At 43.1% G+C, this 18,129-nt stretch overlaps 1 long non-coding RNA gene across 1 annotated transcript in view; it reads left to right on the top strand.

Annotated features, from left to right (window-relative positions):
* LOC123599126 overlaps nucleotides 1–10,057 on the top strand; it is a 60,148-nt gene extending 50,091 nt beyond the window's left edge. Inside the window, exons 9-10 of the long non-coding RNA XR_006712989.1 lie at nucleotides 5,573–5,704; nucleotides 8,488–10,057. This is a non-coding gene — a long non-coding RNA (uncharacterized LOC123599126). The remainder of the gene's footprint in view (nucleotides 1–5,572; nucleotides 5,705–8,487) is intronic.
* The last annotated feature ends 8,072 nt before the right edge of the window (nucleotides 10,058–18,129 follow it).

Raw genomic sequence — 18,129 nt, 5'->3', positions numbered from 1 at the left:
AGGCCAGCATCTTCTGTGAAGTCTTTCCTGCTGCCCCAATGGGACATGGAAATGTCATAGCATTTCCATAGCATTCAGTGTGGACCAATGGAGCTGGACAGGTGAGGGAATATACTAGATAGTGCAATGGAACCACCATGAGAGGATTCTAGATGCTGATTCTGATCCATTGCAATGTGAAATCAAACAAGAAATGATTTTTTCATGGCTCTTTACATCTCCTGATAGGATGAAAAGAACATTTTTTGTCTATGCTTTGTTCCCTCTTCCACTGAGGACGGTGCTGACGCCAGTCTGTTTCTCAGCAGACTCTGCCAGAGGAAGTCCCAGGACTGAAGGAGAAGAGTAGAAACTATTTTAACGTGTAGTTGTTGGACAGCCCTTTGTTCCTTTTCCCCTGCAAAATGAAGGGAGAAGCAGAGATGCAGACAGGGATGGGACGTGGTCAGATTATTCCTCCCAGGGAATAATCTGTATTCATCTTTTGAGACCGTGTTGGTATTTCGATTCACAAGTGGAAGAGTTTACAAATTTGACCCCGCTATAGATTTTAAATGCCATGTTTATCGAAACACTAATAATTCATTATACTTTAAAAATGAATCATTGAACTTCTGATAACTTAATTTGTAATCGTTAGGTCTGATAGTCATGGTGGGATTAGGGAAGGGAGTAGGAAGATAGGTTGAGGCAGGGTGGCACTGTGGTAAATCAGTGGGCTCTGGAGACCGGCTGTGTGGCCCTAGGCAAGTTACTTAGTCTCTCTGTGGCTCAGTCTTCTCATCTGTGAAAATGGGGAATAATAAAAGTACCTACCTTACAGAGTTGTTACTGGGAATCATTGTGTCAGTAAAGTGCGCATGTCAGCGCCTGACGCATAGCTTATATCTCCTGAGTACTTGCTATGATATGTTGGTCACCTATTTCTTTTAAAATAGGAGCTGTCAGCTTTGAATACCTCTAAAGAGAGAGCAGCCTCGCCTGTTTACTTGCCTTTCTCCCCACTAGACTCTGAGTTCCTTTAGCCATCTTCGTATCCCTAGCCCTTAGCCTGCAGGAGACACCCATAATTATTTCTTGAATGAATTAATGAGCAAATGGTAGTGAGCTACTGCTTCTTCTTTCTTTCTCCTTCATCACGGAAGAATGAAAAAGGAGAGTGAATTCTGCCACGGTGTATGATTACTCTCTGGGGGTTGTCTGACCACAGCAATTAAGAATTCACAAAGATGATTAATCTTACACAGCTGTGCTAGTAAAATAACTTTGATAGGCTCATTGAACGGGAATTTCCCTAAAGGGTCATAGAAGCCATCTCCCTGCTTTTGGGCAGGTGGTTCTAATATAATGCAGAAATGTTAGCTGTGTACTATTTCTAATAAATCTCCAAAAGAGAGAATTACTTATCTTCCTTGATGCTAATATATAATAATTTAGTGGCCTATATCTCTTATATAGGAACTGCATTGGGTAGTTTTAAAGGCGTTAAAGATTTAGGTGAGGTACAATGAAAATGGATGTCAGATTTTGGAATGAATTCTCATTCAAGTGGCTGTTTTTCCTACGTTAGAGATTCTTTGAAAATAAAGTGACTAAGTATCAATACTATGTGGCCTACTTGGCATTGTATCTAATGAGAGGTCCGTTGATACACCAAGTGATTTTCCTTTGTGAGGTCTTTATCAAGTGCCTTCTGTGTAGTAGGCATCTGCTTGGGGCCAGGATATAGTAGTGCATACTGTACACATGGTCCCTGTCCTCTTGGAGCTTGTACTCTAATGGTAAAGTTAGAGTCTGAGCAAGCAATTAAGAGGGCACTGAGTGTTTTTAAAGAAGATCTTGGTCAAGGGATCTTTCTGGGGGAGTGACCTTTAAGGAATGAAAAAGGGAGAAATTCACTCAGACGAGGATGGAGAAGTAGGTAGGGGCTAGATCATGCCAGGACTTACAGGTCACGTGTGGTGACTTTGAACCATGTCAGCATACCTAAGCTGTATCATGTTTCCCAGAAATCCTTTCCTTGTATCGCTCTGGCTTAGTGTAGGTCATAAGAGACATGTAGCAGACTTGGAGGGCGGAAGTGAAGCATAAGCCACACTTTTCGTGTTCTGAAGGTTGGTGCAGGCCTCCATGTGCTATGGCAGGTTGTGCGTTGAGATCTGCCAGCTCACCCCACTGGTGTGGGGCAGCCCCCGCCAGATCTCTTCCTTCAGCTTCCTCAAGCCCCGGCCAAGTGTGTGTTCAGCTCCATGGCTAAAGTTGAGGTTGGGGTTGGTGAGTGACATATGGGTTCCAGTTTGTCCTCACAGTTTCCAGTTGTCCTGAGATCCCAGTTCATCCTCAACATTTCCAATGTGTCCTTGCTCTTGTCCACATCTGGCTGACCTTCTGATCACCAGTCTGGTTGATCTATGATAACTGCTGGCTCAGAACTGGAAGCAGAGGCAATGGTTAACACAGACCGCTCCATCAGCTCCCACAATTGTGTAGTGTCTACACCCTGTGATGAATCTCTTTCTTTATTATGGTGATTCTTCTTGTTTGATCACATGCCGACTGATACATCATAAGAAGGATTTTGGTGTTTATCCCAAGAGCAATGGTGACTATTGAAAGGTTCTAAGCTGGATCAGAATTTTTTCTATTCTTTCTGCAGCATGAAGACTGGCTTAGAGCGGGGGTGGTTAGGACAAGGACAGATGTGAGGAGATCTATGGGTAGAGAATGCCAATGTTAGCCAATAAACAAGTTTGTTTGTTAGTTTGTTTTTTTCTCTCCATGGCCCAGAATTAGGTTACTTCTCCAGCTCTTTCACAATTTGGTAAGGCCCCATGGCTGCGTCTTGAACAAGGAATGAAAATGGATGAGATGTTTGCCCTTTCAATGCTTGGCAACTCTTTATGCTCTCTCTCTTCCCCGATCTGCTAGCCAAAAGCAGAAGACCCAGTAGAGGAGTCAAAAGTCCTAGAAGATGGTGGAGCCATAGGATAGCAAGAGTCTGGGTCCCTGGACAACAGTTTGCAACAGGAGGCCCAGCACCAACTCTCATTGAACTTTGCTGGTTGGAGAAATACATTTTTATTGTGTTCAATCACCCAGATTTTGAGCTTGTTTGCTAAAGTAGCAAGCATTATTTAACCTAAGTAATATAGAATGTGGACAATAGATAATCATGGAATAAGGTACTGGCAATGGAAATAGAGATATTTAGAAGGTAGAATTAGTAGTTCCTGGTGGTCGATTAGATGGAGTGGTGTTAGAGAAGGACACGTTAATCATTAGACAAGAATGTGTCCAGTGTTCCTAGGTTGAATAGCAGGGTGAATACAGTGAACTAAGTGAACTTGATATTGGCTCGACCAATAGCTTGTAATGTCTCATGATCCATATGGCATTTTGTGTTGTTTTTTCCTTCTACTTCTTAAAGCATCTTTAAGATTATATTACAAAGTCTTATCTCTATCAATTTCTAATTTTTAGATATAGGGGTCAGCCTGCAAAAGAGGAAGGTGGTTATCATCGATCTTGCTAGGTATTTTCCTCATTTTTGTCTTCATCCGGGCCTCTTAATGAAAGACAAAGGTGATATAAAATGAACATCCCCAGGCACATTTTTTTTGTTTGGGTTTTCATGGATTGCAGTTGCCAAGAGGTGCTGAGGATGCTTCTAGGGGAAAGATGATTGCTAGCCTCTACTGTCCAACCAATATTTATGTCTTGGAGGATATTGACAATTAAAATGGACAACAGTGATTCTTCATTTCCTCTGGCTGTGGATATTGGCCCCTTGGAGGGGTGTTAATACCCATGGCCAAATGAGAATTTATTGATATCAGTTTTTATAAGTCACCTACCAAATTTGGGTGCAAACCAGTAATCCAGATATGGGAGACATAATACACCATCATTAGTCTCTAGATCCACAATCTTCATTTCCTCTGCTTGCCTTCCTTTCCTTTCTCTGGATAACAATGAATTGTTAGGCTGGTCTAAGTGTGCTGATTTGTTCACTCATTCATTCAACCAGTAATCTGTTCCAGGTAATGAACAGAGTACTGGGGATGCAAACCCCAACAGGTCGGAGGTCCTACATTACAGGAGTTATATTTTAGTGAAATTATAGAAAAATGATTAGGCAGTTTTAGTCCAGAGTGGTAAGTTCTATGGAAACGTGTAGGAAGGAAACCAAACCCAATCTTAAGGAATCAGGAAGGCTTCCAGAGGAGTGGCAGAGAAGGGGCCATGACGGGAGCGGAGGAAGGAAGGAAACGCTTTTACTAAGGGGAAGTGTGTTGGACAAGAGCAATTTCTTGATCTTACACTGGTGATCTTTGTGAGGCACTGTCCACCATGCAAGAGAGAGGATTCCTTAGAGCTGCTCTACGCTGTTCACGGAAGACTCTGTTTCAAGGAAACTGGGAAATAGGGAATGTCTTCAGCTTGTTCCTCCTTTGGGATTTGTTTGGGGTGTGAGTCTTTCAATATTTTTAATCTAAATTTGTCTCTGGTTGTGTGTACACATCTTCCTACTTCTTTTACTCCCTCTAATATCGTTAGACTGCAGAAAAAGACCCCGATGAACTAGATAGGGTAAGGTCCTGGGACTGGATTCAAACATACATTATTTTCATTCTTCTACAAGTGCCTGGTTATGATGTGAGGGAGACAATGCTTAAAAACACAAAGGTAAATGGACCTACAATTTTAGGCACCAACATACAGGGGCAAATGTGCCTGAAAATGATAGTTCAAGAAACATGGCTCCTGATGTATGTATGCAGCTGTGATTGGCAAGAACATGATTGTCAATGTGGGAAAAAGCTGAAGTAACCTGGAATACACAATATATAAAACTTCCCTGGGATCTCCAAAGAATGCTCAGGTGATTCAGATGCAGAGGTCCACGGAACATGATTTTAGAAAATGGTGCTCTAAAGAAAATCAGCTTAAAACGAGAGGTTTAATTTCTTTTTTTCCCCAAAGCTCCATGGAATTGTTTTCCATTCGTTTTTGGCTCTTCCTGAAGACATTTCCACATGATGACATAGGGAGAGCACATTTGCAAATCACATTCAGGGTGGTGAGAGATAATGAAATTGAAGTGTCAGCAGTTTGCAAAAGGAAGCTTTCTTTTTTTCCCCTCCCAAGCCCTGTTATTACCTTATTCGATTTGCACTTTATTTTGAAGCACATATATAGAAATAAGCAAATTATTAATTCAAGCTTGTCTTCAATTTTGTGCTTGGCCTGCAAACCTCTAACATCTCCCCTAGTTCCCCAGGCGGACTGCTGAAGGCTTGGTGATAGGCTGAGGCGGGCATATTCATTATTCAATATGAGCTGCAAGCAATTTGATATTTCATGTGAGCATGTGGCAGAGCTGAGGGCGGCGGGGGGGGGAGGGAAGTGTCATTCAGGGGAACATGGTCTAGGCTACTACCATTTTCATGTTTAGCTGAAGGCTTAACATTAGCTGTGCTCACATGTTTCAAGGATAAAGATAATTCCATCGAGAATCATGGCTGCAACCAGGTGTTTTTGTCTCTGTGACATGTCCTATTTCTCTGTGCAGGGAGCACTTCTTGAGCCAGGCCATATGCTCAGCATCACGGGAGCTTCATGTGTTCCGTCTGGAGCACTGGGAATAATGAGATCCTGAACCGCAAAGGGCAGAGTCCCTGGAAAGCAGCCATACTTGGTGGAGGTGGGGAATGCTCATGGTCCCCAGTTCCTGAGGCCTGGGAAGCAGTTCTATATGATGTCTGCATTGTCTGTCCACACCTCCATTCCCAGGGTGGGCATACACACCACTTGAAGGAGTCCTGGGCCTTCTTAGTCCCCCGTATAGGAGAAATGGGCCCTGCAGTCTTCCTTCTGCACACATCAAAAAATGTCTTTTCTTTTGCTTAAGAAGGTTACCACCACGCTTTAAGATCATAGAGATTTAGAATGGAAAGATCATTAGAGTTCACTTTTTTTTATTTTTTATTTTTTTTTATTTTTTTATTTTTTTCAACGTTTATTTATTTTTGGGACAGAGAGAGACAGAGCATGAACGGGGGAGGGGCAGAGAGAGAGGGAGACACAGAATCGGAAACACGCTCCAGGCTCTGAGCCATCAGCCCAGAGCCTGACGCGGGGCTCGAACTCACGGACCGCGAGATCGCGACCTGGCTGAAGTCGGACGCTTAACCGACTGCGCCACCCAGGCGCCCCTGAGTTCACTTTTTTTTAATGTTTATTTATTTATTTTGAGAGAGAGAGAGAGAGAGAGAGCGCAAGTGGGGGAGGGGCAGAGAGAGAGGGAGACACAGAATCAGAAGCAGGCTCTATGACTCGATCTTACCAACTGTGAAATCATGACTTAAGCCAAAATCAAGTCGGATGCTTAACTGACTGAGCTACTCAGGCATCCCAAATTCACTTGTTTTAATGCCCTCATTTTTGCCTATGTGCAATCTTGATATTAGAGAGATTAGGTGATTTGTCTGGGGACACACAGCTAGTTAGATATAACCTGGGGACCAGACCCCAGATATCTGGAATCTCAGTTGAGTGCTCTTTCTACTAAGACACCAAATACTTAGAACAGCGCCTAGAACACAGAGGGAACTAAATTTATGTGTGCCGAGATGAAGGTGTTTTTTGAAAACTCTAATGTTCTCCTGAAATGTTTGGTCCAACACATGTTCATTTTCAAAACCTTTCCACCATGTCGACAAAAGTTCTGAAAAATGCCCGCTGGGCTATCTGAGAGAGCTGGTCTGCAGCTTTTGGAGTTCTGGAGACTGGATGCACACCCCTCCACCACCCAACCCCTTTCCCTGGTGTTTCGTTGCGGGATGGCTCAGTCTGCCATGGCTGATCTGCTAACTGAGTAATATCAATGGTCACTTTGGGATGAGCACAGTCTGTGTGTTTGGAATAAATAATGAGTAAAATGGTATTGGGTTATCAGGGACAATAACAATGAAAAAGCCTGGGCTGCCCTCACCCCATTTAGGCACTAAGTGGCTTCCTTAAGCAACAGACCTGCAGCTGATGGTCTCGGCGGCCTCCTTGTGGCCGACTAACGTGCCCGGTTAGTTGACAGACGAGGACACTCAGGGCACAGAGCACAACTGAGGAGTATGGGAGATGACAGGTTTTAGCTGAGGTGCTGAGCAAATGAGCACAAGGCCCCGTTAGGGCACCTTGTGAAGTTAGAAGTGAAGTTAGAGACATGAAGAGGGAGAAATAGGAACATCAGGGCAATGTGAAGAAGCTACTGACATCTCATTCTGTATTTGCTTTCGCTTTAGTTTGTACACACACATGCGTGTACACACTGTTGAGTTTATGGTCACACTCCAGGTGTGACTTTAAAGTAGTAGTTTTCCCACGTGATCTGGGAAACCTGGAGGTCCTGAGACCTTTCCAGGGAGTCTGTCAGATCAGAACTACTTTCATCGTAACATTAGGATATTACCTGTCTTTCTCACTTTCATTTTCTCAGAGTGCTTTCCAGAACGCACAACATGTGACACACAGCAGATTAAATGTGGGAGGAGGTATGAAAATCTGGTAGTTTTCTATTAGCTCAGGTATTGAAGGGATTTGCAAAGATGCAAAACCATGCCATTATTCTTACTACATTTTGTTTTGCTCTGAAAATGTAGTCATTTTTATATAAAAGCATGTTATTTATATTAACATGTAGTGGGTTTATTACCATTCTGAGACGAATCAACAAACATTTTAGACATTTCTCAGTTTTAATTTCTAATATGGTAAACATCAATGGCTAGAACTCACATAAACAAAAGTTCTCTGGAGTCCTCTGCAATTTTAATAGTCTTTTTTTAAAAATGTTTATCTTGAGAGAGAGAGAGAACATGTGCTTGAGTGGAGGAGGGGCAGAGAGAAAGGGGGAGAGAGAGAATCCCAAGCAGGCTCCACACTGTCAGTACAGAGCCCCAAACGTGGGACTCCATTTCACAAACCATGAGCTCACGGCCTGAGATGAAATCAATAGTTGGACACTTAATCGACTCAGCCACCTAGGTGCCCCTTGAAGCCTTGTTTTTGATCCATAATGTGTGATCCTTATCGATAACCTACATTGCTAATCAAACCAGGCTTCAAGTGACTTTGGATTCTTTGTGCAATCAAAATCCATCGCTCGAGGTACCAACATCTGCAACCAATGAGGTTATATCAAAAGGATATGCCCGAGTTCAGAATGCAGATCCTCAGTATCATGGAAATTAAGTAGCTTTCAACGATTCTGCTTCGAGGGAGATATGTGTATTAAGAATGTTTAAGTCCTGGCATTTTTGTTAAAACTTGATCTCTTATTACTTTATAGTTTTATCTCACAAAGCTCAAAACCATACTACACATACACCAAGTTGCTATCAAGCAGAGTGCTTATTTGTATACTAAAATAAGACCTTATGTGTTGTCAAATACCTTTTTGATTGGGTAATGTCTTTATCTTGTTTTCAGTGCTCTGTGCTAATCCTCACAAACGGATATGTACAAGTGAATGCCTTGTTCCACTGAGGTCTCACATCCTCCCATCCCCCACCATGGAGCAGGAAGCCTGTTGGTGCTACTTTTAAAAGGGTGCATTATTTTTGTGTGTGTTCACAGGAACCTGTCTAGTGATTATATTTTAGAACAATTTGCACATTTTCTAGGAAAGAAAAAAATTGGTGTAGTGTTTTGCAAAGCTCTTAGGAAAGAGAAATCTCAGCGTTTCCCATTAGAATCACCTTTCACTAGGCTGTGTGGCATCCTTTGCAGGTGAATCACCCAGGGCAGTTTTGGTGGTGCACACAACAGGACTGAAGGGTTAAAAGGCAATCAGAACTCTGAACGGTGGAGGTTTACCTTTTCTGTCTTCTAGAGATACAGGGTATTGATCTAGTTCTGCTGCAAAGCTCTTTGCTTTATCACTGAATTTTAAACAGAAAGCATCTTGAAGTGCAGAGGCCGGTGAATTACTAGGAGCAGAGGTATTTTCGCAAACATCAAGGATAGGCAGGCTTTGGAGTTTGCAATGGCAGGGCCCACGGCTACATCACTGTATTATCTAATGTTAGTGCTTTTTTTTTTTTTTTAAATGGGAAACTGCATTGGTTGATAGATTATAAACTGCCTCTCCCACCTATTTACCCCACTTCTCTTGACTTTTCCACTTCTCCATTCCAATCTCTGGTACTTGTGACTTACTTAATGTGTTCCTTTCTGGAGACTCTGGGGAATACTCTTTCCTTGACTTTCCCAGCTCTTAGAGACTGCCCACATTCCTGGACTTGTGGCCCTCTCCTTCATTTTCTTTAAATTAATTTTTAATGTTTATTTATTTTTGCAAGTGGGGGAAGGGCAGAGAGAGAGAGGAGACAGAGGATCCCACGCGGGCTTTGACAGCAGGGAGCCCAATACGGGGCTGGAACCCATGAACCGTGAGTCCACAATCTGAGCTGAAGTCGAAGGTTCAACCAACTGAGATGCCCAGGTGCGCCCACCCCCACCCCCCTTCATTTTCAGTCACAGTGTTGCATCTCTCAGCTCATCTTCTGTGATCATACTCCCTCTCACTGACTAGGGACAGGTCTTCTGCTTTTGGGGACTTGTGATCACATTGAGCCCACTTGAATAATTCAGGATAATCTCATCTCAAGGCCCTTAACTTTAATCACATCTGCAAAGTTCTTTATGCCAAGTAGGATAACATGTCCATGGACCCAGGGGATAAGGGTATGGACATCTGTGATGGGCCATTATTCTGCCTACCACACACATGGAACCTGGCTGAGTGTGCCAGCATCCCTATGAACGAAAAGCACCAATCTGTTCTCAGAGAGATGCCCCTGTGTCCAAATGAACCAAATGTCATGCTGAATCAGTGACTTTACTCAGTAAGTATTTATTAAGCCTGTTGAACACTCAGTATTTGTTGAGATTAGCGTTCCTTTCCTAAATTAATGTTATATATTTCTTAAAAAAATTTTTTTTAATGTTTATTTATTTTTGAGAGAGAGAGAGAGAGAGACAGAGAGAGAGAGCAGGGGAGGGGTAGAGAGAAAGAGAGACACAGAATCTGCAGCAGGCTCCAGGCTCTGAGCCGTCAGCACAGAGCCCGACGCAGGGCTTGAACCCAAGAACCATAAGATCATGACCTAAGCCGAAGTCGGACGCTTAACCGACTGAGCCACCCAGGCGCCCCAAGCTGTATATTTCTTTAGCCCAGTTTTAGGTTTACAGAAAAATTGAAGAGAAAGTACAGAGAGTTCCCATATATTCCCTCTCCTCTGATTTTCCCTTAGTATTGGCATCTTGCCAATGTGTGGCCAATTTGCCAGTGTGTGGCCAATGTGCCAGTGTGGCCCATTTCTTACAACTGATACATTAACTAAAGTGCATAGCTTACATTAGGCTTCACTTTATGTTGTGTAGTTTAGAGGTTTTGCCAAATGTATAATGTCCTATATCAGCCATTTCAGTATCATACAGAATAGTTTCACTGCCCCAAAAATTGTTTCATCTGTTTCATCTGTTCCTTCTGTCCCCCTGTCCTCCAGCTCTTGACAGCCACTGATCCTTTTACTTTGTAGAATAGCTGGGCCTTTTTCAGAGTGTCATACAGTTGGAGTCATAGTATGTAGCCTCTTCAGACTGGCTTCTTTCATTGCATAATATACATCTAAGTTTCCTCCATGTCTTTTCGTGACTTGACAGCTCATTTCATCACTGAATAATATCTACTTGTACAGATGCACTGCAGTTTATTTACTTTTCACCTACTGACAGAACATCTTGGTTGCTTTTGATTGTTGGCAATCAATAAAACTACAATTAATATCTGCATGCAGGTTTTGGTGGGGACATAGTTTTTATCTCATTCGGGTAAATATCTAGGAATGCAATCACTGGATCATATATAGTGAGACTATATGGAGCCTTGTAAGAAACTGCCAAAAGATCAGTGTCTGTCTTTCTTTCTTTTTCTCCTTCTTTCTTTCTTTCTTTTTCTCTTTCTTTCTTTCTTTCAAATATTTTTAATGTTTATTTATTTTTGAGAGACAGAGAGAGACAGCACGAGCTGGGAAGGGGCAGAGAGAAAGACACAGAATCAGAAGCAGGCTCCAGGCTCTGAGCTGTCAGCACAGAGCCTGAGGCAGGGCTTAAACCCACAGACTGTGAGATCGTGACCTGAGCCAAAGTCAGACACTTAACCAACTGAGCCCACCCAGGTGCCCCATCAGTGTTTTCAATTTAGAACTTCAGAGTAATTGAGGAAGGTTGAGCTGGCAGTGTCCTGGGCCTGCTTCTAAAACCTAGACCAGAGAAGTACTGTTTTTATGAACTTCACATATTGAAGTTCTGAGTAAGATGCATTTACAAAAGAATGATGCAGCTGGAAAGCAATTTGAATGCTTTTGAACTCTTTTGAAAGGACAGATGTCCTTTCCTCCCACCTTCTCCTCCACTGTTCACCTTGCTTGGGAGCCCCAAAGGTGACTTGTATTATAACAGGGGGTAGTTAGATTCCCCCTTACAGAATCAGTGACTTTGAGGGTCACATTGCCAGGTCTGATCACACTGGTGAGAAGGCACACAAACCTTGTCTCCTGGAGAAAGATAACACTGCAGTCTGGAAACGATGAAATTATTGTCCTAACAATAACATATGAGAGTGCTCTGCAGAAGAACATAACTCCCTAAGGGCTTACAGCTATGCAGCTATTTGTCTAGATAAATACACACACCACATGCCACCTACTTGTGTACACTCCACTGATGACTGATATGCACAGCCTTAATGGACTCTTTTATGCTGCTACGGAGACTGTCTTAGTAGTTGGCGGGTGACCGCAGCGCGGGTTTGAATTCCAGTTCTACCACTAACTTCCTGTATGACTTTAGGAAAATGATTTATCCTCTGTAAGCCTCAGTTTCCCCATCCATAAAATGGAAGTAATAGTAGTATCTACCTTGTAGGGTTGTTGTGTGGATATGATGAGACGATGTGTGTAAAGCCCAGTTCCTAGCACCATAGTAAGTCTTCAGTAAGTGCTGGATATACAGAAACCACTGTTCTTTTTTTTTTAATTTTTTTTTTCAACGTTTATTTATTTTTGGGACAGAGAGAGACAGAGCATGAACGGGGGAGGGGCAGAGAGAGAGGGAGACACAGAATCGGAAACAGGCTCCAGGCTCTGAGCCATCAGCCCAGAGCCCGACGCGGGGCTCGAACTCACGGACCGCGAGATCGTGACCTGGCTGAAGTCGGACGCTTAACCGACTGCGCCACCCAGGCGCCCCACCACTGTTCTTCTTAAACCCCTACTTTTTGGTAGGAGAGGCCATTCCCTCCCCCCCCCCCCCAGTGAAATCCCTGAGGCAGGATTAAGTAAGGATGGTGTTTAGTACCCTTCATTTATCCCCCTCAAGAATCCCTTTCATCCTGGCAACTGGGTCTATTTAATTCCCATCCTCCACCTTCCCCACCTTCCCAGATCAGTCTGTCCAATATTTTAGTTCCATCCCTGACTCCAGGCAGATGGTTTTAAGGAGTCTGAGGACATGTGCTCATTGATCTGGTGTGGTCGGCTTTTGCATCTGGTCTCATTCTGAGCGGATGGCTCAGCTTTTCTGTGGCTGAGTCCTGACATGTGTGCCTCTTCATCATTGATATATATTTTCTTCCCAGCATTTTATTTCCTGAGTGGATTTCTGCCTCTGAACTCAAGTTCTCTCCATATTGTCTCTCAAGTTTGAATCATCAAAAACTCGCCCCCTGCTAACCACCTCCACTCCCGACCCCACACTGAATGCCTGTCATTCAGCTGGAAGCTGATTGCCTCCCCTGCCTTGTCCCAGATTACACCACTTGGCACTTGTGCTGGTAGTTCTTTGTGCCTCTCGGCCTGGGCCGGACAAGGCTTCAGCTTCACTTTGCAAGATGTCATCCCTCTTAGCTCAGCTCCATTTTTGCGGCTCCCAGACTTTGCTGTCTCTTGCAATGTACATGCCGGGCAGTGACTCTGACCCTTTCTCGGTCTGACATATCCCACTGTGGTCAGAGGCCTGGATCTGTTACTAGGACCTGAGCTACTGGCTATAGACCCTGGTGTTACAGAAAGGCATACCCTGATATATCTTGGAAATTGGTCCAAGATGTAAATTGTGATGTAAGGAGCAAATTATTCAGGTCTTTGGCAAGAAACAGATGGCGTATTCAAGATGGATAACTGAGAAGAGATTAATAAATGGACTATTTAAGTGTGGGGGTAGGTTTTGTAAAAAACAATAAAGCATAGTGCAGAACTGCTGGGTTAATCCCAGGCATAACCCTATGCCACCACTATGCCTTGGTGGAGGAAGGGGAAAAGTGGTAACCAGAACTGGGAGGGAGACAGAGTGTGCATCATGGGGAGAGGGCTACTTGGCAGGGCCTGGGGCCTTCAACTGAGGCAGGCAGCCCACCCAAAGCCACCATGCTGGGAAGCAGTCAATAAAATAAATACCTTTATATCATTCTCCCCTTCCCTCTGACCTGCTGATATTCCCATTGGCCGAACCCACCTAGAAGCCTGAGAGCAAGGAAGCTCATTGATCCAGTTCACACAGGTTACCCAGAGTTGTGAGGACAGTGGGACCTGGAGAGGCAAACAGAAAAAAGGGGTCACCAAGCTATGCATGATATCTGGCCGTGTATGGCTGTGTTCTTTGTGTACATGGAGCCCAATTATGTCATTGTAGTGTTAAGGACATTCTACACCTTCTCAGTGACCTTATGGTTTACACTGTCTATGACCACTGACTACAATTCAGGCAGAGTTGTATGAGGTTATAGATCCAGGACTTTCATGATAATAGCAATGCTGTTTGAACCTATATTTTTTTGTGATGGGTCACAAGAAATGACACCTTAGAAATGATGCACTGAGGATGGAAAGAGAATCTATTGTTTTATTTATGATTATTAAGTAAATTCCATGGGCTGAGTCACAGTACTCCAAAAAAAAAAAAAGCTCATTTCTTCAACCTCCATAATTCATAATTTTATGCTCTTGTAGAAGTATAAAATCTCTATTAATAAATTCTAGGATGTGCTTCTTGAAAAAGAATCAAATGGGTCCAAAAAAATCTAGGATGTCAAGATAGGCAAAAGGAGGTTATTCACACCAATAAATGTTTCTCACCTCTCAAAGTGATTGAGTATATGTTCCTTTAAAGTAGCAGAGTCACAACAACTGAACATGAAATATGATGTGATTTACCAGACTGTAATTTTCAAAGATGCACCTTGAGTAAAGAAAAGTAAATTAATATTAATAATACTTGTAATAGAGGTGCCTGGGTGTCTCAGTCAGTTAACATACAACTCTTGATTTTGGCTTAGATCAGGATCTCATGGTTGGTGAGATCAAGCCCCAAGTCATCGAGCCTGCTTGGGATTCTCTTTCTTCCTCTCTCTCTTCCCCTCCCCTGCTTTGTCTCTGTCTCTGTCTCTGTCTCTGTCTCTCTTTCAAAATAAATAAACAATAAAAATAATAATACTTGTAATAGTAAGTAACATTTAGAATTAGCAATAACTTCATCGATTCTGTGGTTGGAAGGGTCCTTGAGGATATGTGGTACATCTACTCAGCTAACTCCTGAATCCTCTCTTCTGTACCCTCCTAAAGGGTTATACAAGGTTTTACAACCACCTTGGTCTATGTAGAAGTCCACTGACATTATTTCCTCAACCAACAACAGTTGTCATGGTTCAGATAAACATAATCTTAATCTATCATAATAATGTGGCTAATTGCATTATAACTGTCTATTATTGAAACAGAAATTTACTAGTGGTTTGAAAATAATCAGATTTGAACTGAGCCCTCATCTGCATCAAATCGTTCTAACTGGGGGCAAATGACAGGGTCGAGATGAAATTAAGATAAATTCTGAAAGAGACCTGGAGAGAGGGAGGGGCCTAACATCTCCTTGTGGATAGGCAGGGACCTGGATACTTGGATGCCCATTGTACAGATGCCATGAGAGGCCCCCTAAGGGTGAGTATGATGCTCAAGGTTGTAGAGTTGCTGAGTTGGAACTTGAACTCAGAGTGCCCTTCTCTAAGTCAGGATTCTAAAGGGACTGTGAAGAGAATGTGAAGAGAGAATCTTCCCCTGGCTGGGTTGGGAGTGTACTTTGCAGAGTGTCCTTCAGCTACTTGGTGTTAACATGAGGGCTCTACTTAATACAGGGAAAATGGAAGCAATCATTGCTCAACATCGGTCTGGTGGGGAAAGTGGGTGATGGGCATTGAGGAGGGCACCTGTTGGGATGAGCACTGGGTGTTGTATGGAAACCAATTTGACAATAAATTATATATAAAAAATAAGTAAAATCTGTGACCTGATGTGGGGGAAAGAAAAAAACAACACATGTCAGACTGGGTTTAAGGGACGGCCAGGGTTCATTCTCATTTCAAGGGAAGGAAAGGAAAGACCTTTATATGCACCTATAAATCCTGCCTTTTACAATTGCCTAATGGAATGAAGCAGTTAAAAGTAGCCGATGCCATTTTCTTACTGGATACAATTAGCTGATCAAATATGTCATCTTGCAGATTCAGCTGATTGAATTGAAGCTAGCATCCTGTTTAGCAAAATAAAATTGTGGTGAATGTAACTGATTCTTTTCTTCCGTTTTTGTAAATATCATGGCTTTCGCCTTTTCTAGTAATTAATCCTCTCAAGCTCCCATTTTAACTTGTCAAAAGCAGGCCCAGTTTTGGAGAAGGAGCTTAGTTAGTAGATCATTTGATGATCCCCAGCAGACAAGCTGCTGTCATCCGTGGGCTGGGCAGGGGTGCCTGGATGGCTCCATTGTTTGAGCATCCAACTCTTGATTTCAGCTCAGGTCATGATCTCATGGTTTGTGGGTTCAAGCCCCACACTAGACTCTGCTTTTACAGCATAGAGTCGGCTTGGGATTCTCTCTCCCTCTCTATCTGGTCCTCCCTTGCTCTCTCTGTTTCTTTCTCTCTCTCAGAAAAAAAAAAAAAATTGCTAGGGCAGATTACTCGACTGCCCTCTGCCCTCTAGAATCTCCAGTGTTCTGTGGAACACATCCAAGAATCTGTATTTTTAACAAGTTCTCCAGATAATTTTGCAAGTCCTCTAGGTTTGGGGGCTAATGATCAAAGATTATGTTTCTAGAGACTTGCAATTCTAAGTATAATTTTCTCCCTAGCCTTTAACAGTCCTCTGAAAAAAACATAAAAATCCTGGCTAAGTTAATACTGAAGGCTTTTCATCTTGTAGGGGTGAGCTGTGGGGCTGGGGAGGTGAGGCAGCTGAGAGAGAGTGGGGGTAGGAGGCAGAGGACAATGGTGGTGGTAAGGCCTGAGGAATGAAGACTCAGGAATCAAAGGGTCTGGAGTGGGGGTGGGTGGGGGAGAATAAAAGAGAGACTTGGTCTGTTGGACAAACGTGTTCAGGGCCAGCTCTGGATGAGTGAACACAGCTCATAACCTTTGCTCTCCTACTTCCTTTGAGATGAAGATGATAATAGTAAGTGGGGTAGAGGGTTGTTATGTTTTCAGAATTTATATGGTATTGTGGTTTTTATCCTCTTCTCAACCCAAGAAACCACACGAAATTGAGCAGTTACGTAAACTAACCAGTGGGTCTGAGTACTGAACACAGTTTTAGGATTTATTAGATGTGAAAATATCTGACTTCGCCGTGAGGGGGCCACTTCGGCAAGTAGATGGTGGAAAGCTGAATGTTCCGGTTTGTTAGTCCTGTATTTTTCTTAAGGCCGAAGAAAGTAAATACACAATAATTGAGCATCTTCTGCGGACCTACGGGGAGTAGAGTCCTCACGTGATGTGTGGTGGGAGAAGTGGAGTCCTGGGTTCCTATGGAACTCCTCAGTGCCACCCGGGCTGGGGCTGTGAAGATGAATGTCGCCCCAGCACTGCCCATCCACCTGTGTGTGGCCAACAGCCCCAAAGCCCAACAACGAGCACTTCAGTCAATTGAAAAATATTGTCATTTGAAAAGAACTACTGGTACTTCTTGCTCAAGAATTAGAAAGAAAAAGGACCCCATTTTCACAAGTAGTTCAGCAATTTTTAGGTTGTCTGAGATTTTCTCCCCAAGCTTTAAGGCATGAGCTTCTCCTTGAATCGTGCCTTTTCCCTTTTTCTTAAGACTATGACATGTTAAACTGTGATTTACTCATCTCTGTAATTAGATGCAGTGATTAGAATCCTCTTTATCTTACTCTGCAGTTTTCCTTTATGGGGAATTATGAAAGAATAATAGGTAAAAAGTTCAGAATGGGGGAAAGAATAAACAGAATGCTGAATGGTAAAAGGAGACAGAATGCTGAATGGATAATAAAATATTTAGTGCTTTTCAATTAACTGTTCTCACGATTAGTACACTAGTATATTATATCATAAAAATCATGTCTATTAATTTTTTGCAGCCATTATCTTGACTGTGATTTACTCCCCTCAAATCATTAACAATGCCATTAAAAAGGTGGATGGAGATGAACGTCCTGGATAGAGTTCAGGGATGTAATGGGATTATTGTTCAGGGTCATGGAGAGATTGAAGACCAGCGAATAGAAGGAAGGGGGTCAGAGAGTGTGGAGTTGGTGAGGGGAGAGAGTAGAGGAAGAAGGTGCAGAGCCCCAGGGTTTGAGAGACAGCCGCCCACTTGGTGGGGAGGAGTGCCTTAGATGAGGTGATGTTGTCATCACCCCTGGAAGATGCAGGCTGAGGGAGCCCAGTGACTGGGAGAGCATGGGCTTTCCTTCCTGTGGAATTTCACACGCACAGAGAGGAGAAGATAAATATGTGTGTGTACAAGAGTCCCCAGGGTCCCATCGGAGGCAATGGAGTGGTCTTGTTCCAGGTTATGCTGGTGGTTTGAGAGCAGCATTTCCATCCAGCCAAAGAAAGGGCCATGACTCTTCATAAATAGTTCTCTTCTTGGGAAAATGAGATAAGCTGTAGAATCAGAAAAGTGTTAGTCAAGTAGACCAGGGAAGACTGAGGCTCTGTGGACTTGTACTACAGCTGTGCATTTTGAGAAGTTTGCTCGTGGGAACACCTGTCCATCGTTT

The sequence above is a fragment of the Leopardus geoffroyi genome, chromosome C1 (genome assembly GCF_018350155.1).
Source record: "Leopardus geoffroyi isolate Oge1 chromosome C1, O.geoffroyi_Oge1_pat1.0, whole genome shotgun sequence".
Lineage (NCBI taxonomy): Eukaryota > Metazoa > Chordata > Mammalia > Carnivora > Felidae > Leopardus > Leopardus geoffroyi.
Note: the sequence above shows the minus strand (reverse complement) of the source record. Positions and strands in the feature narration are given on the sequence as shown.